The sequence below is a fragment of the Musca domestica genome, unplaced genomic scaffold, assembly GCF_030504385.1.
Source record: "Musca domestica strain aabys unplaced genomic scaffold, Musca_domestica.polishedcontigs.V.1.1 146, whole genome shotgun sequence".
Lineage (NCBI taxonomy): Eukaryota > Metazoa > Arthropoda > Insecta > Diptera > Muscidae > Musca > Musca domestica.
This window is the reverse complement of record NW_026712202.1, coordinates 164,974-188,099: the sequence shown is the minus strand read 5'-3', so window position 1 is coordinate 188,099 and position 23,126 is coordinate 164,974. Positions and strand designations below refer to the sequence as shown.

The following is a 23,126-nucleotide window of genomic DNA, read 5'->3' as shown; positions in this document are numbered from 1 at the left end:
CTTCAATCAGACCACCAAACGCTCGACAATATCAATCAATCTAATGTCGCAAACAATGAATCCTTGATTATTTAACGAATCATAGTAGATAAACATACGCACGAAATTATGCATATTTTGGTATAATAGGGTGTAATATAACCTCATTTCAAAATATTATACAGCAAGACCAATAAAGCAAGAATCAAAGGACGGGTGGGCCGACCACCACTAAGCTAAAGCTGAAAGTAAAAAATGTATATTTTTTAGGGAAATAATCAGTGCCCGCTACTTCGACAGCGAATAATACACCTTTAAATTTCATATTCATTTCAACAGTTTCCCCAGAAACCAAATTTCAAGATTCCAGGTATATCCCTTCAACCAATACCAAATTTAGTAACATTTAGTATTTTACGTAAAATTTTACTCCTTAGCAAAATCGTTCCATATCTCAATTCGAGACACCATCAGTTATCGCAATACACAATTCCACGGTTTCTGCTCTATCCCTTTACCTAACACCAAATTTAGTTCAATTTAATGCTTCTCCAACAACAATATAGTACATATTTAAAAACCAATTCCTCTCCACTTTTCAAGCAATTGTGCCGCGCATTGGGGAAACCGATACCAAAAGAGACCACAATACCAAATTTTCGGATTCCAGCTTTATCCCTTCACCCAATGCCCAATTTAGTACCACTTAGTACTTTTCTAACAATTATAGTACAAATTTCTAAAAATCACCTCCATTTCGTAACCACAGACACCAACAGTGGCATCTATATGAAATTTTAGGGTCTATGCTCTATTCCTTCACACAATACCAAATGTAGTACTATTTAGCACTTTTCGTACAAAACCACCACACATTTTCCAAAACCAACTCCATCTGCCAATTACAGATAACAACAGAGAGCCCAATATTCAATTTGAGAATTCCAGTTCTATCCCTTACTCCAATACCATATTTAGTACTTTTCGTGCAATTATAGCACACATACCAAATGGTACTTAATGTAGTAAATTTTAGTTCTTTTCATACATTTATAGTTGGAATTTCCAAAAACCCTTTAGTACATCCATCACACACTCCATCCGTGACTCTCTAGTACGACTTTCAAAACACCAAGCCTTATCTGAGAACCCCTGGGACCCAGAGTGAAACTCACACAAAATTTCAAGATTCTAGAGCTAAAAACTTGTAATTTGGAATTGGAATCATGGTTGAGGAAAGTACTAAACGGTACTAAATTTAGTACTATTTGAATTTTGAGGAACGAATGGAGCTAGAATTTTGAAATTTGAAATTAACATTACTGGCCGAGTGTAGGATTGGGATGTGGAGGTATTTTTGTACTTATGTGCACGGAAAGTCTAAATGATACTAACAATTTGCTACAATTTTGATTTGGGTGAACCGATAGAGCTGGTATCCTGAAATTTAGAAGATTTGGGAATTCATATTTATGTGTACTAAATGGTCCTGAATTTGGTATAATTTAAATTTTGGGTGAGCCGATAGGGAAAAAAGATTTTTATTGGATTGTGTGATGTAGGTTGTTATAAAAATATGAAGTAAAAGGTACAAAATTTGACTGAATAAGGTAATGTGAATGTATGGAATTGAAATCCCGAAATATGATATTGAGATTTCTGTTTGTATCTGGGATGGGGATACGGAGGGCTTTTCGAAATGTGTTCTACAATTGTACGAAAAGTAGTAAATGGTACTAATTTTACATTAATGTTTGTGGGTAGGATGGAGAGATATAGATTGTTTTGTATATGCGTACTAAACGCATTTTAAGTACAAAAAAGGCCTAACACGAACTTTTGGAACTAATCTAAAATGTTAAAGTGGATTTTTCTCAGACGAAGTAGCGGGCCATTTGCTTTTCTGTAATATTTTTTCATACCCTCAGGCTTATGGCTACAGAAGGTAAACATTAATACGCAAAATTGTATGTCTGTGTACATGACAACTCTGCAGGAGCATCCAATTTGTCCCGTAATATTCTTACTACATTTAGCTCGATTTAGAAAATGGGCTATATTTACTCACTCCTTCTGGTAACTTCCCAAAAGGTTGAACGTTTTTTGATAAAAATATACATTTCATAATGACCGATGGAAGTATCCGATATAGATCAAACCTCGCAGATCGTAATATCTGGATAAGGTGAAGTGTGAAAATTGACTGTATTGATCCACTTCTTATGTGAAATCGAAGTGCTCATCCGAATATTTTAGTCTGCGTTAGAGCATGACTTCAAAAAATCTCCACTAAAAGCATGTCATATTGAAGTAGAGGCTAACCTGGGATCTAGGTTGGGATCAAAAGTGTACCTCCACCATAAAGCGCAACATTTTGAATAATAGTAAACCTCTTAAATTGGGAAATTAATATACGATATTCTCCAAACTAACATGGCAAATATTGGTCCACTGCTTTCCGCACCATCATGAAAAAATTTAAATAATAGTAAAATGAGAAACCTGGAATCCCCGGTTCTCAACATTGTATCGACTGTAAAGTTGGGTTTTGTAGGTCCAACTTTCTGCTACACCCCCAAAAAGGATATTTATAAACAGGCTATAAATTGCTGAGGGTACATACATATCTGTAAGAATAAGGTCTCAAAATAGTACTTCAGCTAGTAATTTTCATAAGACCCTGTTAAACATTTAATGTTGGGTTATAAATTAAAATATACACACGCACACACATAGATGTACACACACGCACACACTTCTTTCAATTAACATTATCAATTGAAGCCACCAGCATTGGTGTTGTATTGACAAACGGATGAACAATCAATAAAAGTGCAAAACAATTATTCCTATGTAAATTTATTGTTGTTGGTGTTGTTATTGCTGTTGCTGTCGATATTGTTTGATTTAATAAATTTTATTTACCCACAGTTGACATTTCCATTGGCAATTTGTGCTAATTGAGATCATGTATCTATTGTCGTTAAAATTTTAACTTATGTGACGTAAATTTCAGAAAGTGTCACATCGACCCAAGGGCAATAGATAGTCAATGGAATAATTTTGGGAGAAATATGTGTGAAACCTCATTTCTGGGGGTATGCTGAGGCACTGGACCCACCTGTGCATGTTTCTGACAAGAGCTACTTATATTGCATTTATTCCCTAACTTTGAGAAAAAAAGTCTGACTTTTCAGAAATTTGTTTCCGATTCCGTTCCATTCTTACACACAGGAGAAGCGTTCTTTGTAAAAATCCTTTTTACACCATCAGATATTTGGCTACAGAGGTTATATAGGGTGAGAAGAGAAAACTCTAACCAATTTCAGCCTGTTGTCATTTCTAAGCCACTCGTCCGACAGCTGCTAAAGTTATTCCAGTGACAGCTCATTATATTGTTTACAAGCGTACAAAAGCATTTTGGTAAGAACTTTCCAGAAAAAAGTTATTCGTGATGGAATTCAAGCGTGATAGTGTGATTTCTTTATATTTGGCTGGAAAACAACAAGTGGCTATTATTAGAGCACTCCAGCATTTAAATGTGAATAAATCTTTTGTGTCTCGTACCATCGCTCGTTACCGTGGTAGTGGTAGCGTAGCCCGATGTCAAAGAAGTGGACGGAAGAAAACAGCAACATCAGCAGAAACGGTTCGAAAAATAAGGAAGCGACTTGATCGACCCGCATCGCAGTGGCAGTGGCGAAAAATGGCTCTTGTGCTGAACATATGGCAATCTTCCATTCGGCAAATATTGTAAAATGAGCTCGGGGTAAAGCCATTGAAATTCCAAAAAAGTGCAAGAACTAACACCGCAACAGAAAGAACATAGACTCAAAAGAGCTAAAGAGTTGCTTCGCTTGCCCGGAAGTGGTGAACTGCCGAATTTGGTTTTCTCCGATGAGAAAACATTCGTTGTCCAGCAGTTTGTAAAGAAACAAAATGATCGTGTTTACTTGCCAAAGAGGTCAGCTGAAAATGTGCACCTTCGGTTGGCCACCAGAACTCAAGCGCCAGCCATGGTGATGGTGTGGGCGCCCATAACAGCCGATGTTCGCTCTCCGTTCGTATTAATCGACCGTGGCATCAGAATGAAAGCCAAATATTATCACGAAAATGTGCTGGAGGGTGTATTAAAGTCTTGGGCACGCAAACATTTTGGACGCAGACCTTGGACATTCCAATAGGACTCAACACCATCGCCCTCATCACGCGCCACCCAAGAATGGTTACAAATGAGGTTCCTCGCTCCATTTCCAGCTCACAATGGCCACCAAAAATCTCCGGAAACCAATTCGTTCGACTATTGTGTGTGGAGTATTTTGGAAAGCAAGGTTGGCACTAAAAAATACCAAAGTGTCGATCACCTCAAGCAAGCGCTTCGCCGGATGGGGCCAAAATACCGCAGAGGGATCAAAACACCGCAGAGCAACATTCGGGCAGCGTGTGACGGTTTCATTGGCCGTTTGAAGGCCCTAATTCGAGCCAAAGGTGACCAATTCGAACAAATCTAAACATATTCTAAAATTTGATGCTATTTCCGACATTTAAAAAAATTAAAAATTATGGCATTTGACTTTGTTGCTGACATATATGTGGTTTTAATTCTGCTGCCAGTAGTTACCAAGGATAATGTTCTATATACTGGTATTATGAATCCCCATGTTGGGCGCCACTTTTTATAGGATGCTAAAACATTGAGAATTCCATGATATATATTTGCAAAATATTAAGATAGGATATATCGGCTTACTCCTCCTGGTAGCTCCCATACAACGGGTCACAATTTTGAATAATTATAGTTCTTATATAATGGGAAATAAGCGCCTAATTCATTCTACACATCACACATTCCAAAATTTCTACTTACACAAGATCTAGTGGAGAGATGATACACATCGGCCCTCCCCTTCTAGTAACTCACCATCAAAGTGTCACAATTGTCAGCATTTATGTATCTCATAACTTGCAAAAAAAGTCAGCGATTCTTTTAAAACTTGTTACATCTAAATATCTCTATCAACCAGAAACCTGAGACGAATATGGAACATATTCTGGAAGATAATATAATGGTATGTGAAACCACATGTTGGGCGCCACTTTGGAAGGTCATTAAAAGGCTGAAAAGTCCAAGATAATGCTAGAATTTTATACGAAATGTCTGTGTTTTTAATTCTTCTGTCATTAGTGGCCAACGATAAATGTTCTATGTTATGGTATGACGAATCCCCATTTTGGGCGCCACTTTTTATATGATGGTAGAACATTGAGAATTCCAAGATATATATTTAAATATGAAGATGGGATATATCCTCCGGATATCTCCCACACAAAGGGTCAACATTTTGAATAATTCTAGTTCTCATTCTAAACTTAACTTGGAATAATACATCAGACTAAGGTCAGATACGAAATGGACAATATTGGCCAACTTTTTCGGAACTTCCCCCATAAAGGGTCAACAGTGTGAATTACCATAGCGCAAGGCTGAGGGTATACATCTGTCGGCAAAACTGACTGTTCCTAGTTAACTTGTTAATACATATAAGAACTTCAAATGTTGTTATTATCCTCTAAATTAGAATTCTCTTGAATTGTGTACTCAAACATAAATCGAGATGTTTGCAGAAATTCTCAAGACATTATATTTTTAACCCCTTCACCTAAATCTTTGTAGATAGTCTTTATTTTCCAGAATATTTTCTTAATAAACAGGTTAGCAATCTTTAAAACACCTTCCCAACTTTGTTGGAATTACTCCCATTTTTGCCTTTTATTCTCCTATATACAGCAGCATACCTTCCAATGTACTGATACACATATACTTCAGTAATAGGTAAACATCTCCAGGGGGGGGTTAACCCTACTCAATGTAAACATCCTCATTACAATGTGCGCTGATACACACACACTCATTCCTACCTGTTCATGTGCAAATAGATATTCAAATTCGTGGCACAATGGCAACGTTTGCCATTATACCTTACAAATCAAACGTGAATTAAGGTATTCGGTTGGGAACGGGGGGAGGGGCCGTTGAGATAAATGTGTCAATATTTGTAATGTTATCGATGCGTTACACATCGATGCCTGAGATATGCCCCGTTGACTTTGTGGCATGTGTTACAAGTCGTCTGTAACCTATTCCGAACGAACAATAACTGACGCTGATGAAGGTGTTGGTGCTTTGTCAGTCGTTATCAATTATTTCCGAGATATCTTCGACTCATTTCAATTGGCAAATGACAAAAAAAGCATCGCATTGCAAATTCACTTAAAATTAATGAAGCATTAAATAAATGTCCCTTTTCCCAATTAACAAAAGTCAAGAGAGGGTAGATATCTGCACTCGGTTCGATTTCCGGCATTTGTTTTTATTGAATTGAAATGTTCTTTTGCATATCTTTATTCAATTCTGATTGACTGACAATCAATTAACGAAAAACAATAACCATAGAAGGGTACAAATTGTTATGGAATTTGATGGGCAATTGTGTTGAATTGTTGGCCATACTTACTATGGGGGGAAGGGGCATAAGAACATACCTGGAAATAAAAACAAAACATGTGAGTTAAATTTTGAAAAAAAAAAAAATATTGAATTTATATATAAAACAAGTTGGAAAATAATAGTTGGCTTACCAACAGATATGTCGGAGAGGTATTAAAAGGATTGGATATATACAGGGTGAGATAAAAAAATCTGCAACAAAGTCAAACGCCATAATTTTTACATTTTTTTTTAAATTTTATTGAATGAAAGCAAACAAGTAAAAAAACATTAAGTTAGGCCGGACCAAACTTTTTTTTTTTTTTATTAAAATATTCGTCTATCAGTATACAATTAAACAATATTTAATACATAACAATTTATGAGATAAAACTAAAAGTATTGCAGCAAATAGGATCTTTGTAAATTTTATAAGGAAACATTTTCTTAATAGTTATATACAAATTTAAGGCAAAAAGATAGGTAAAAACCTTTTAGAATGCAAATAGCCAAGATTTTAAATGTATTTTTACATTAATATTAATTTCTCAATCATGCAATTTTTTTAGCAATGTGAAATTTGAAGATCTATTACGCATTTCAAAATTGTTTGTAATTTTTTCGATGAATGGGATGATCATATCCTCTTGGTGCCGTTGATGGAGAAGTTCTGTGGAATATCGTCTATTAAGACCATATATAATTTTAAGATTTTTATTTTGAATTGTTTGTAACTTTTTGATGTGAGTTTTTGCACACAAACCATACCATACCGGACAGCCATAACACATAATTGGGCGAATGCACATTTTATAAAGTAACAACTTGTTTTTTATATCAAGTTTGGATTTGCGGTTAAGTAGTGGAAATAGAGCTCGACCACATTTGACTGCTTTTTCTGATGAAGTTATAACGTGATCTCTAAATGTGAGATTTTTATCTAATTGTATTCCGAGATACTTTACAGATGTTTGCAGATTTATATTGTTGCTGCAAAATATAAAGGGTTGATTTGGAATGCGTTTCGGGGATTTGTTGAAGGGAAAAATTATTGCCTGGGTTTTCGCTTCGTTTATTTTTATTTTCCACTTGTCAAAATACTTTTTAATATGATTTAATGACAATTGCAGTTTCCTGATTATTGAATTGGAAACCTTTCCATTGGTAATGATAGCCGTGTCATCAGCATACAATGCGACATCTTGTTGTTTAAGAAGTTTTAAATCTGATGTATATATCGAATATAGGATGGGGGACAACACAGATCCTTGTGGTAAACCTGCAGTAATTTCTTTTTGATCTGAATGCTCATCATCAATATGTACAACGAATTGTCTCTCTTTCAGAAAACTGTGTATAATCTTTTGTAGGTAAACAGGATAACCAAACTTGTAAAGTTTAAAAATCAAACCATTGTGCCATATAGAATCGAATGCCTTCTCAATGTCTAAGAATACTGCACCTGTACTTTTACGATCTCTTTTATTTGTTTTAATAATGTTTACTATTCGTTTAACCTGATGGACAGTCGAGTGTTGTTTGCGAAATCCAAATTGTTCTTCTTTGATTATATTGTGGTTTTCTGCGAATTCTTTAATTCTATGCAAAATTGATTTTTCAAAAACCTTATCCAAACAGTTTAGCATACTTATTGGTCTATAGCTATTAGGATTTTGTGCATTTTTTCCATTTTTTAGCACTGGTAATATTTTAGCCTTCTTAAATACAGTTGGAAAATAACCATTTCTTATACACCACGTAAACACCTTTGAAACAATCATGAAAAAAGAGTTTGGCATATTTTTAAGGAGTACGGGTTTTATACCATCTAGACCCGGGGCTTTAGAATTTTTAAGGTTTTTGGTGAACCATTTGACTTCTTCAACTGATATTGAGTCAACATTCTCTGCTATTATATTTTGTTTATCAAGCCACCGAATATGTCGTTCAACAGGCCGATCCTTTGATGATACCACATTTGCAGTAATGTTGTGAGATTCTTCAAATACTTTTGCAATAATGTTAGCCTTTTCACGACTGTTGCTTACATCAACGCCATCTACCGCTAAGGTCCCAACACTTGTTCGAGTTCCCCTTATAGTCCTGGACAACAACCAAAATTTCTTGCTTCCACGTGGCAACGATTTCAAGAAGTTACTCCAGCTGACATTTCTATCTTTTAACACGTGGAATTCTATCAGCTGATCTAGCTGCTTTAGTAAACCAATGAGTGTTGTTCTCTCCGATACCACGTAACATCTTTGAAGTTTTCGGCGGAATCTTCTTCGTTGTCCAATTAAATATAAAGTTAGTTGAGAGAGCCTTTTTTGCCAGCTGACTTTCTCACACTTTGGAACCATTTTCTCAGCAGTTTGCATTATTGTTGTAATTTCATTAAGAATTCTATCGACATTTAAAGAGGTCACCACTGGATTTTCAAGGTGTTTTTGGAGTATTGCGCCTTCAACATATCTATGGATAGACCTCCAGTTTGCCTTATGATAGAGACGAGTTTGCATGGCTTTCACATTAAAGGAACCAGAAATTGTACAGGTCATCGGAATATGGTCCGATTTTAAAATATTTGGATGTGTCACTAGTTGCGAAAATTGAAGTCCAGAATTCGTGAGCATAATATCGACAACAGAGGGCAGTTGTGGTGATTGACGCTGTGTATATCGCGTAAAACCATCGGGATAGTGAATGTAAAAATTGGAGCTCAGTTGATGATGGTATAAACGTTGTCCAGCCGTATTATTTTGTGTACAATGCCAACTGGTATGATGAGCATTAAAATCTCCGAAAATAAAAAAGTCACTTGAAGTGTTTGTTAGACTTTTTATATCATTAATAAAATGCGCTGTATATTTGGGGCAATAGGCTGCCGTCAGCCTGACTGGTTTTCTATTAATGTTAATAATTATAGAAATGTTTTCTATAGAATGGGTAGGAATTTTGGGCAATTTCTGATGAGGAATGTTGGTTTTTATTGCGATAAGAACTCCCCCACCATGTCCTGGTCTGTCTTCTCTATATATTATGAAATTTCGCAGTTTCATTTTATGATTTGCTTTCAAAAATGTTTCATTCAGGAGTAAAATATCTATATTCCTTTCATTTATTGTGTGCTCTAACTCTAAAATGGATGCTGGTTTTGTTATGCCTTGGACATTAAAATGCATAACATTTATATCATGCTGAATTAATTGGTTATATGACATGTCTGAGCATCATTCCAAGAACTCGCATTTTGTCATATTTGTTTTGACATTTCTGTAGGGCATCTATAGCCTCAAAATAAATTTGAAGGATTTTTTCATTTGATAAATCATCATCCTTTTTTTCATCATTATTTTTAACTTTTGAAGCATATGATGTTGACAAATTTGGCATTATAAAAGGGTCACTAGAAAGTCCATTATGCACCCTTTGCTGGTTATTATCTGGTCCAATATTTTGCACAGGGAAGGCTCTTTTCAATTTATTAGAATTATGTTTTGAAGTAACTTTTGCTCTTATTTGAAGGTACTCGTTTCGCTGTGGGCAATTTTTGTCATCTGCTCTGTGATTAACATTGCTTAGACCTTTTGCAATGCAATTATAGCACTTATATATCACGGGCCCATTATTAGCAGTTTTGTTTAACTGACAAGTGGAGTAGTCGTGGTTCCCTGCACAAAGCAAGCACACCTCCTTTCGGTAACAATTTGTGGAACCATGTCCATGCATCGCACATTTGGAGCAATGAGTTGGACCTCGTTTCTTTCTAAGAGGATTCCTCCAGTGCACTACAACATCACAGAGAAACCTTATTTTCCTTACTTCATTTTTACTTACATGGTTCTTGTCAAATTCGATCATATATAAAGCGTCGTCTGGGTTACTTCGTTTAGTTGGAATTTCCTTTAAGTCTACAGGTTCAATGTTGAAGGTATTCTTAAATTCATCCTGAAGGGTTCCGATACTTATTCTGGGCAATCCAAACAGAACAAGCTTAAATTTCTTCTGATCGACCAAGGAATGGGTGAAGAATTTCATGCCATTGGCTTTTAGTTTTTCAACCGCCTCGTAGAAGTTCGCTATTGTTTCTGGAAATACTTTGGTTCCAATTGACATTCTTTTGTATTTGGAGCTGTGTCCAAGAAGTATCATAACTTTTGTTAGGCTGTGTTGGCTGTCAACTACTATCGACGGAACCTTAATTTTGCTTTCCGGAATCTCGCCACCCTCAATACTACCATCATCATCATCTAGGTCAGATAAATCCTGGTATCTGTTGAAACTCACCGCTTCGCCTGGCTTTGGTTGTTTAAACCTAGGGCTATTACCCCAATGCTTCTTTCTTTTTTGAGACATTTTTACAAATTTTTTAAAAAATTGTTGTTTGAGTTTTACTTTTTAGTCAGAGTGAAAAACAGCTGATTTTATACGTCTTGTTGCTTCAACTGATACTTCTAATCTGGACCAAACTTTTAATACCCTCCACCTTAGGGTAAAGGAAACATTAGAAGAAATGTGGCAAAACCCATTAAAATGCCGAATATCGGGAGGTACCGTTATATGGGGGCTATACCAAATCGTGGACCTACACATGCAATATTTCGCCAAAGGAGCTAGAACCCATTATGACCTACAAATACCAATTTTCAGACAAATCCGTGAAAAAATGTGGCAAAAATCATCAAATTACCGAATATCGGGAGGTACCGTTATATGAGGCCTATACCAAAACGTGGACCTATAATTACAATGACTCGCCACACGAACTGGGACCATTATGATCTACAACTACCAATTTTTAGACATATCCGTGAAGAAATGTGTCAAAAATCATCATAATACCGAATATTGGGAGGTACCGTTATATGGGGACTATACCAAAACGTGGCCCTATACATAGAATGTTTCGCCACACGAACTAGGACCCATTCTGGCCCACAAATACCATTTTTAAGACAAATCCGTGAAAAAATGCGGCAAAAATAATCGAAATACCGAATATCGGAAGGTACCTTTATATGGGGGCTATACCAAAACGTGGACCTATACATGCAATGTTTTGCTACACGCACAGGGACTCGTTATGACCTACAAATACCAATTTTCAGACAAATCCGTGAAAAAATGTGGCATAAATCATCAAAATACCCAATATCGGGAGGTACCGTTGTATGGGGACTATACCAGAACGTGGACCGATATATCTCATTTTCAATACCAACCATCCTAGACACAATAAAAATTGATCTGCTAAATTTTGGCGCTCTACGTCAAATTATGTGGGCTGTATCGTGATTTCAACATACAGACACATGGACAGACAGACGAACAGACGGACAGATAGACGGACATCGTTAAATCGACTTAGAATTTTATGCTGATTATGAATATATATACTTTATGGGGTCTACGACGAATATTTAAGGATGTTACAAACGGAATGACAAAGTTAATATACCCTCCTTTCCAAGGTGGAGGGTATAAAAATGACGGAAATAGCATCAAATTTTAGAATAAGTTTAGATTTGTTCGAATTAGTCCGCTTGGGCAGGAATTATGGCCTTCAAACCGTCACACGCTGCCCGAATGTTGCTCTGCGGTATTTTGTCCCATTCCCGGCGAAGCGCTTGCTTGAGGTAATCGATACTTTGGTATTTTTAGTGCCAACCATGCTCTCCAAAATATTGATATCCGGAGATTTTGGTGGCCACATTTGGTGGAACCTCATTTTGTAACCATTCTTGGGTGGAGCGTGCTGAGTGCGATGGTGCTGAGTCCTGTTGGAATATCCAAGGTCTGCGGCTGAAATGTTTGAGTGCCTTAGGCTTGAATACACCCTCCAGAATATTTCCGCGATAATATTCGGAATTTATTCTGATGTCACGGTCGATTAATACAAGCGAAGAGCAATCATCGGCTGTTATGGCGGCCCTCACCATCACCATAGCCGACGCTTGAGTTCTGGTGGCCAACCGAAGGTGCACATTTTCAGCCGACCTCTTTGGCAAGTAAATACGATCATTTTGTTTGTTTACCATCTGCTGGACAACGAATGTTTTCTCTTCGGAGAAAAGCAAATTCGACAGTTCACCACTTTCGGCCAAGCGAAGCAACGCCTTTAGCTCTTTTGAGTCTATTTTCTTTCTGTTGCAGTGTAAGTTCTTGCACTTTTTGGAATTACAACGGCTTAACCCCGAGCTCATTTTTCAATATTTTCCGAATGGAATATTGCGATATGTTCAGCTCACGAACCATTTTTCGGCCACTGCGAAGCGGTAATTTTAACAGCTGTCGGACAAGGGCTTCGAAATGACAGCAGTCTGAAATTGGTTGCAGTTGTTTTCATTTCACCCTGTAGCTCACCCTGGGAACTATAGCTATATCTAAGTCGATTTTCACCAAATTTTATGTACTTGCTTCTAGACTGAATTCGGTCAGACTTGCCAAAATTCAGGTCATTTGGACCATTTGTCGGTTTGTCGGTAACCCGAAGTCGGTTGAAGATATATATGGGAGCTATATTTAAATTTTAACCGATTCTCACCAATTTCAATAGGCTTCGTCCTTGGGCCAAACAAATATTGTTTGCAAAATTTCATCTCTATCGGATAATAAATGCGACCTGTATTTTGTTCACAAAAAACATGGAAAGACGGGCGGACAGGCGGACAGACGGACTGACATGCATACATCGACTCAGAAAGTGATTCTATGAAGATCGGCAAAAGTAACAATGGGTCCAACTCGCTTCCTTCTCCCTGTTACATACAAATGCCCAAAGACATAATACCCTTACCACTACAGGGTTGCCCATATTCCACAGGCAACATTCTTTGCGTCAATTGAATTTTGTACGGGAACAAATGCAAATCAATGCGAATAATCCGTTGTAAAGTGGACCGAGCCATGCCCAACTGCTGAGAACGGCGTTTTTGGGATGTTCTTGGGGACCTCTCAACACTGGCTCGTACGACAGCTATATTCGGCCGATCGCCTTGGTCGACTTTTATATGGCCTCTTCGGATTAGAAAGAGCCTTACCAGTCGAAAATTTTTCATATAAACGCTTAATGGTGTTCTTAGACGGCGCACTTCTCACATTTTTTAATGTTTTAAAAGCACGTTGAGTTTTCACAATAGACTTCTTGTAAATTTCAACTATTTCATGGAAAAAATCTGCTTGGACTGACGCTTCAAACGCGGTATGTCATTAAGCGATGTGACATCTCTGTCAAAAGTTATGGCGTTGCCAGATGGTCCGTCGAATATGGGCATCCCTGTATGTGGCGTAGGGTATAAAATTGAGCAATACGACCTCTTTGGTCACACGCTTGAGAATTAAAATTTTCAATTCAAATAATCCTCGTATTTCTATCTAAATTACTGAGTTTTTATTAATTATTTTTGCGCATTGTTATATCTATTCTACTTGAGATGATAATTTTTTGGCGAATCTTTCTCATTCCTCTCTGCAGAAAAAATAAACATTTGCAAAAAAATTATATAATAAGATTAAAATATACCCAACCCGGCACTCCACCTCAATTTCATGACAATGTGACAAGAATTTTGTATTACAAAATTCTAATCCCATGAAACTTTTAATATCCTCTTAACATAATTCATTGTTGTTCAGAAGTTTAAAATTATTTGTTGCACATAATTTCTTGGCTTCTTGTCAATAATTGGATATTGATTTTTTTTTTCAACAAAAAAAAGCATTTTCCAATTTAACTTCAGTTTTAATCCTTTGCCCTTAAGTCGTCGTCATCATCGTTGTCGCATTTTATGGAAATTTCCATGCGTGCGCTTTGCTGTTCCTGGTTGCTTAAGTATCTGGTGTTTGACTTTTTCCTCTCCATGGCTCACGACCACAACAACACAACGACGTTGATGACAGAACAGAACTGTTTGTAACAAAGTTAAGTATTCCAGCTTTTAATTCCTCTACCATTCAGTTGGGAACTCTTTCTATTGCCCCCTACCCCACGCCTTTGGTAAGTACATAAAGAAGTCATTGCAAGTGCATGCCAGGTAAACGCACCACTTATGCTTTCGAGTATGATTAAGTGCGGATTACTTGACATTTGACACTTGAGGCATACTTTTCGCCCAGCTTGGACACCATAACACGGCAACAATGTTGGGATGTCGTCAATGTTGTTAAAGTTATAACGGCGAGCAATAATAGGGAGAGTCGTGAAGAAGAAAATATAGGAAATTGGTGTGAGAAAATGGGATTCTATTGGAAGAGAAGGAGAGTCTTCTCTCTCGCAAATTGAAAATAGGACCGAATTTAAAAAGAGCTTGAAACGTATTGGGTATTCAAAAGTTAAAAAAGCATTACATTTTTAGAAAACCCCAAAAAGGTCATATGTCTGCATAGGACGTAAATTTTTTTTATAGAGCTTACTCTTCTTTATATGGAGCCCAAACTGGTATTCCATATATAGAAGACGATCTAGAATCTACTGAAGACCCTACAAAGGTTATCATGATGGATTTCATCCGTAGAAAACCTTCATCTATAAAATCGCTCAAAATTGTTCATAATTACATAAAAGACGCAAAGAAGACTTCTCTGTGTAGAAAAGACCCCTTAAAGGTATTCCATCTAAAAAAATATTTGTCCAAAACAAAAAAAAATCAAGTGGTTTAAAAAAATCCAATTTATATTTATTCCGGAGAAGAATCCTAACAGGACTTCAATCTATAGAAAATCCTAAAAAGGTCCTATATCTAAAGGGGCCTTAAAAATTGTATCTACATATATTAATAAAAGAGTAGATTTACTGGGTGACTGACTGACTTAACGATGAAACGTCTGAAGCTAGAATATTGCAATTAAGAGATATGGGTCTTGGTTCAAAGGTGTCAGATAAGGCTGGGTCTTTTGGGAATACGTGCTAGAACGATACGAAAAGTGCTAAAAGGTACATACTTAAGGTACTTAGTACCATTTGTATTTGATGAACCAGTAGAGCTAGAACTCTTATATTTGGAATGAGCGTCACTAATGGTGTGTATGATAGATGTACCAAACGGTTTCTCACCATAGGGAAAAGTACTACATTTGGTACCATTTCGTATCTTGTGGAGTGTAGGATTTTCGAAATTTGTACTTATGTGCACGAAAAGTACTAAATGTTATTAAATTTGGTACAATTTCGATTTTGGGTAAACCAATAGAGCTGGAACGCTGAAATTTGTAAATAGGATTGCTATAGCATGTAGAATTGGAGTGTGTAGGAAGTTTTTGAAATTCGTACTTATGAGTAATAAATGGCTAAATGATTTTGGGAGTACCAAGAGAGCTGGAATCCTGAAATTTTGTAAATAAGATTAAAATAAGTAAACTGTCGGAGTGTAGTATTGGGATATGGAGATAGTTCTGTGAATTCGTATTAAAATGTACTAAATTTGGTAGAATTTCGATCTGGTTAAATGGTGACATTTGGAATTAAGATTACTGTTGAAGTACACGATTGGGGTATGGAGATAGTTTTCGAAACGTGTACTTATGTGCGCGAAAGGTACTCAATGGTACTATATTTGGTATTGCGTGAACGAATACCGCTTGAAATCTGAAATTCGGCATTGGGATCACTGATAGTCTGTAGGGTTGAGATTTTAATATGTTTTTGGAAATACGTACTAAGAAGTACAAATTGGTAATAAATTAGGTATTTGGATAGGGGTTGAGTTGGAAGTCTAAAATTTGGCCTTAGAATCGGATGGAGCTAGAATCCTGAAATTTTAAATTAACATTACTGGAGGAGTGTAGGATTTTTCGCAGTTTGTACTTATGTGCACGAAAAGTACTAAATGGTACTAAATTTGGAACAATTTCGATTTGAGTGAACCGGTAGAGCTGGAATGCTGAAATGTGAAAATATGATTATTTTTGTAGGATGAAGGAATGTAGGTAGGTTAGGAAATTCGTATTTATGTATACTATATGGTTCTAAATTTCGTATAATTTAAATTTTGGGAGAACCCAAAGACTTGGTATCCAAAAATTTGGAAATAGCATTTCTATTGGATTGTATGATGTAGGTAGTCAGAAAATTTATACTTATGTGTACTAACAGGAACTAAATCTGGTATGACAAAAAATTGGAAATAGCATTCCTATTGCATTGTAGGATTGGTTTTTGTATGAAGTTTTGGAATTTCGTACTTATTTGTACTAAATACTACTAAATTTGGAGCAAGATTACTGTCGTAGTGTAGGATTTGGATATGGAGACAGTTTTGGAAATATTTACTTATATGTACTAAAATGTACTAAATTTTGGAACAATTTGGATTTGGATGAACCGATCCTGAAATTTAGAATTTAGATTACTGTCGGAGAGTGGGATTGAGAAATGCACTTCAATTTTGCAATAGGATCACTTTCGTAAGGTTTTTTAGACACCTGGCTGAGTGAAAGTCTTTGATTAAAGGGGTTTTCGGAGTTCGAACAATACGTGGTAAAAACTTGAAATTTCATATATGAGACTCAGTTCGGATAATAGAACGCCTAAAATATTTCCCTAAAGAGTCACGTTCCGATAGAAGACTTTATCAAAATCATAAAAATGACCTCCAGGTATTAAATTACTCTAAACGGCCTTGCATCCGTAGAAGAGCTAAACCAATGTCCTAAACCGACGTTCACCTATGTAAGATCTCAAAAAAGCCTTCATTTTCACAGAAAAATCTCAAAAAAAGTTCCCATCAACGGAAAACGTTAAAAATTGTCATCGGAAAGATCTAAAAAATATCTTAAATCTATTTGGAAAATTTACTTGGGATTCCTATATTTGAAAGACCTCAAAAAAGTCTAAAGAAGATCCCCAAGAAGGCCTCAAAATCATCTACGGAATTTAAAAAAACTCAAAAAAATGATCATCTATTGCAGACCTCAAACATCTCCGCGCTCTGAAATTATTTTGAAGAAATTTTCTCAGACCTCCCCTAATATTGCCCAGCAAATGACCAATGACTTCAGTGTGTGATATGTTCGTTGGATGCCTTTAGGTCTCGTTAAGATGTTGTAAACATGACAAACCTAGTGAATTTTAAATGGTCTTGGGTGCACTAAAAACCAATCAAAAGAATTACAGCATAAAAATTAAAGAGGAATTCCACCATACACTTCGTACCGCACAACCCCCTTTTTATCCAGCACCAGATACGGGAAAACAAATGAATTCCAATATCGAAAACACACACGAGCTTCCCAATTAACTTCATCTCATTTGTGTTTTGTTTTCTTGCTGTTTTCCCCAGTTTTCTTTTTGGTCAATCCGCATGAAATCTCCCATTGCTGGGACAATTTATACAAAGACCGACAACAGTTGGCCAGTCAGTCAGTCAATCAGCCAGTCGTGCGCATTTTACTGCCAGACAACAAAGGGGATCAACAATTGCTTAGTGGGATTCATGTACCGATTCATGTAATTGATTAAAATCAATCAAAATGATATCAGAGGAAATAAATTACAACAACAGTAAGCATGCTCATTGTGAATGGAGGGGGGGAAAACGGTAGAGACTTAGGGTTGACTTACAAAAGCGATTACAAGATTTTTTTATGGCCATTCGATATGATTTCAGTGAACGACAATTCGTCGTCTTTACAAAACTGAATGCTTAATGTGTGTGTGTGTGTGTGTGTGTGTGTGTGGGAGATTATTTATTGTCATGTAGCGAGCGGGTTAATGGCTCTACCCCCTCGCCAATGATTCTACTGGCGTTTATTGTCAATTTATTACAACATTTAAATTAAATGTTTCAAATGTTTTTTTCGCATATTTATGGCATTTACATTTATGGCAATATCTTGCTCACGATTACAGTTGTAAAGTTAAGAAAAAATAAATATTTAAATGCGAACATTTATTGTCTAGTTCCGAACACATTTCTGCATAAATTAAAATCGTATTGCAGAACATTTAATTAATTGTTTATTACAAACAATTAATTTTAATAATCGGAATGTGTTTACACGAATCAAATAAATTGTAGCCTTTGGAGTTGCTGTCTGACCATACATGTTTGATTGTGGCATGCGGAAAATAGACCGTGGGATTTAAATTTAAAAAAAATATTGTCAAAAGACAAGTTTTCTTAAAAGGGGAAGAGGATACGAAATTTGTTAGAGGAATTCTATTATGAGAATGCTTTAGAAAAGAAACTCTTGGGGGTATTTTTATGAAGAGAAGACTTTTTGAGATCTCCCTATTGAATATCAATGTTCGATCGGAGCCGCCATCCAAAACTTCTATAAGAAAGGATGGAATTGATCTGGCTTGTGCTTATGTCTCGCATCTTTATCTGCACTATTATCAGCACCTGCCACTTTCGTCGGTCCCAATTATGTCGGATGAGGGGATGTTGAAGAAATCGGCTTCCCCTCTCGTGGCTGCAAGTAGTCCTCTCCACCTTTGTCCACGGCCACTCAGATGTCGAGTCTTCCATTCTAATGATGGTCCTGTGCGCAGTTTCGGATTTTGCAACACTTGCATATTCGGAATGAGTTCATTTTCCACTTCTGGAGGTGGAAACCGCCGATATGATTTTTATGGATACGACTTCGACAAAGTCGTTAACTGCTCATTCAAGGAAATGTTAAGCTTTTTTTTTTTTTTTTGTTTACGCTGCTGATGACTTTGACACCCTTGTATACAAAGGCACCGCCAAACTACTTGTATCATGCTTTGTTTCACGTGTCCGAAATAATGGAATCCGTTAGGATCCCTTCCAATGACAACCAATGACTATCACTGTTTTTTTCTTCCCGGCCATCTCTGCCAGTGATTGCAAGTCAGAGGGTATCTTTGGGTGCTATTGGAGCCGTTCTCCCGTGTGTGGGCTTTCCCTCTTTGGACCGGCGGGTTTAAAATCAGACTTTCCTGAAGTAGCCTTGACTTTTAGTTCTATGAAGATAAGACCACGCTGAGATTTTCTCATTCTTTTTTTTAGGTCTTCTATTGCGAGAAAATCTTTTTCAGGTCTCTCTATTGAAGTACGACCAGTTTGAGGTCTTCTGTTTACAAAAGTCCTTCTTATCAAAGAAAACTCCGGAAGAGGTCTGCAGTAGGTACAGGTTGACATATAAAAACGGCAACAAAGTCAAACGCCATAATTTTTACATTTTTTTAATTTGATTGAATGAAAGCTAAAAAATGTCGGAAATAGCATAAAATGTTAGCATAAGTTTAGATTTGTTAGAATTTGTCACCTTTGGCACGAATTGACTTTCAAACCGCCAATGAAACCGACACACGCTGCCCGAATGTTGCTCTGCGGTATTTTGGCGCATTCCGGGCGAAGCAGTTGCTTGAGGTGATCTACACTTTCCAAAATACTCCAAAAACAATAGTCCAACGGATTGGTATCCGGAGATTTAGGTTTCCATTGTGGGCTAGAAATAAAGTGAAGAACTTCATTTTGTAACCATTCTTGGGTGGCGCGTGTTGAGTGCGATGGTGCTAAGTCCTGCTGGAATGTCCAAGGTCTGCGGCCAAAGTGTTTGCATGCCCAAGGCTTTAATACACCCTCCAGAATATTTTCGTGATAATATTCGACATTTATTCTGATGCCACGGTCGATTAATACGAGCGGAGAGCGACCATCGGCTGTTACGGCGGCCCACAACATCACCATGGCCGGCGCTTGAGTTCTGGTGGCCAACCGAAGGTGCACATTTTCAGCTGACCTCTTTGGCAAGTAAACACGATCATTTTGTTTGCTTACAAACTGCTGAACAACGAATGTTTTCTCAACGGAGACACAAAATATTTATTCACATTTAAATGTTGGAGTGCTCTAACGATAGCCACTTGTGGTATTCCAGCCAAATATAAAAAAATGACACTATCACGCTTGAATTTTATCACGAATATTTTTTTTGACACCAAAATGCTTTTGTACACTCATACAAAAAATGTAATAAGCTGTCACTGGAATCATTTTAACAACTGTCGGACGAGTGACTTAGAAATGACAGCAGTCTTAAGTTGGTTGCAGTTTGTTCATCTCACCTGTGCTGTCTCTTTTTGGAATGATATCAAAATAATCGATTTTTTCTACTCCCGAAATCGAGCTTGATTCACTCTACTAGAATTCTGGCGAGTATTTCGAATATTTGATTTAGACCTTTCTGAGGTACTCTATCGAGAGAGTGACTCTTGTGGGAACGTTTTCTTGAGGTTTTCTCATGATAGTTTTGGGGTCAAGCGCTCAATGAGGGGTAGGTCTCTTTAAGCTATCTTTTATAGAGAGGATGTTTTTCATAGAGAAAAGTCCATTTAGAAAATGCCTATTTCGCTTTTCTATGTAGAGAGGAGACGTTTTCCTATTCAGTGAAGAACATTTTAAGGATATTTTTAAGGTATTCTACCGGCCTTCAAAAAAAATCTAGGATTATGTCTATGTCATCACTTTTGGTTCTCCCTTGAATATGCGATCCGAAGGAATCCCGATCCATCTTAGAAGACCTGGACAGCGGCTACCGAGTATTTCTACAGAAAACTGGAGTCCCCTAACGATTATACCACGAGTTCCCAACCCGTCCCTAAATTACCTCAAAATCGTTAACTTCCCGAACGCAATATCCTGATTCCCGCAATAATCAACACCAGACAATCATCCACAATTTCCCGATTACTTTCAAATCGTCAACTTCCCAAACGGCAGCGTCATCCGAAAACGAACATCGTAATTCCTTATCTTCTTATCTCCCTCATGTCACCCACGAGTACCTTCGAATCGCCGGCTAAGTACACATCACATCAACCATCACAGTTCCCAATTGTCCACGAGTCTTCGACAAAATAAATTTTGCTTTAATTTAAGAACAAATTATTAATTCTTAATTCATTTGTTTCAATTTCAAAAGATAATCTCCAACTTCTTTCTCCTTCACTCTCCTCCAACCTTCTAAGCATAAAACTTGAATAAGTTACCAATTTAACTTTTCGCATCCTTTTGGGAACTTTGCTCGTTAAAAAAAATACAAAGCGGCAATTTGAAATCATGAATACGTAATAAGGGTTAACCATGATTCATTATTAAATTTCCCCACTGTGTCCGTCCGCCCATTCGTTCGTTGGCCCGTTTGTTAGCCGCCCGCGGTTGTGGCAAAATTAATTTGTATCTTTTTCAAACCGCAATTAAAATGTTTTTCATATTTTTCATACCAAATAACTCTGTAATGACGGTTTCAAGGGCATGCCCATGCTCAAACCATTTGCAGTACTTGTGCCTAAATCATGTAAACCTTCTTTTGTTGTATTTTTTCGTGGTTGGCCAAAATGACTTTGAAATAAAACAAATGGCTCAAAAAAAAACAACAAAAGCACCAGCAATCTTATCTCGAAGTCGATTTTCCCTAGAAAAACGAGAACAAAAGCTGACAAAGAATAATTTCGCACCACAATGGTGTGCCGTCGTTTATGGGATCATTTAAATGAAGCCTTCAAAGGCTGCTGCCAAAATAACAAGAATATAAACCAAAACACCAGAAAAATATTTTCAATGGCCATAATGTGCGCTGACGTTTTTTGGCTTGGCTGCTGCTGCTCCTGCCAAACCAGATCTCGGTCCAAACAACAGTTCTCTAATCATTGTAAAATGCAAATAATGGTGGGTGGCTTCTCAATTGGGAGAAAAAAAGAAATATCAAAGCAATGGCATCCATGACATCCTCTGCCCCTTGGAATTGCCTAACCCCCAAAGAAAGATAGGCGAGAGGAAGTCCCCACAAAACAAGGAAACTTAAAAATGTAAATGAACATTGAACATATTCATGGCCTGGTAGAACAGCTTTTTGTAATCTACGTTTTTGTTTCTTTCTTTCCTTCTCGTTGTGTTTTACTTTTGCCAGCAGAACAACTAGGAAGAAACTCAAACGCAGCAAAAAAAGAAACAGGAAATATTGTTGAAATAAGAAAAGTTTGTTGGGACAAATATCGTCACTATGGGATGAGGACTTCTAATGGAGGACTTATTTTTAAGATTTCTTTCAAAGAACAAACTTAATTCTAATAAAGCGAACTCTAAAATAGTCCACAACATGCATTGCCGTGCCTAAGCGACTAAAAGGATTTCTATGTATAAACAAGACTTCAGAAGTTCTGAATTGAGCTTGGAAGCTTTGTAAAATATATTTCGGAAGAGAAAAAAGGGGCTTTCAACGGTCTTCTGTTTAAAGAATTTTTTTTGCAAAGGTATAAGACGGTTTTTTCGTCGGCTCAGGTAAGCTCTGCTATATTCAGGGTCCTCATAAGGACCCACTAAAACTTACAAAATAAGAAGAGTTGATTTTTCCCTTTCCTGGGTTTGTAAAACGGGTGTTTTTTGATTTAAGTACTAAATTACAAAATACTCGTGTTTAAATACGATAAGTTGGAATATAAAATATAGGAGGACGAATTGATTTCGGAGGTGCCGGGAATTCGAAGTAGAGATGTTCAGTTTATGATTGGGTATTCGATGTTTACAATGTCTCGTAGGCAAGAGGGTGAACGACTCGTGGACAATCGGGATGTGATGAAGCGAGTGTTGGGTGGTTCGCGATTGGTACTCGGGTGGTTAATGTGAAGTGTGATTAGCCGAATATAAATACTCGGGGGTGACCGTCGGATGTTGGCTATTGAGGAAGATCAGGA

At 36.9% G+C, this 23,126-nt stretch overlaps 1 protein-coding gene across 6 annotated transcripts in view; it reads right to left on the bottom strand.

Annotated features, from left to right (window-relative positions):
* Nucleotides 1-23,126, bottom strand: part of LOC101891252 (extracellular sulfatase SULF-1 homolog) — a 346,652-nt gene that overhangs the window by 225,105 nt on the left and 98,421 nt on the right. The window contains exon 3 of one of the 6 annotated variants that reach the window (XM_059119415.1): nucleotides 6,495-6,522. The exons of the other annotated variants lie outside the window; for them this stretch is intronic. The gene's annotated coding sequence lies outside the window, so the exon portion shown is untranslated. The remainder of the gene's footprint in view (nucleotides 1-6,494; nucleotides 6,523-23,126) is intronic. 6 annotated transcript variants of the gene reach the window in all.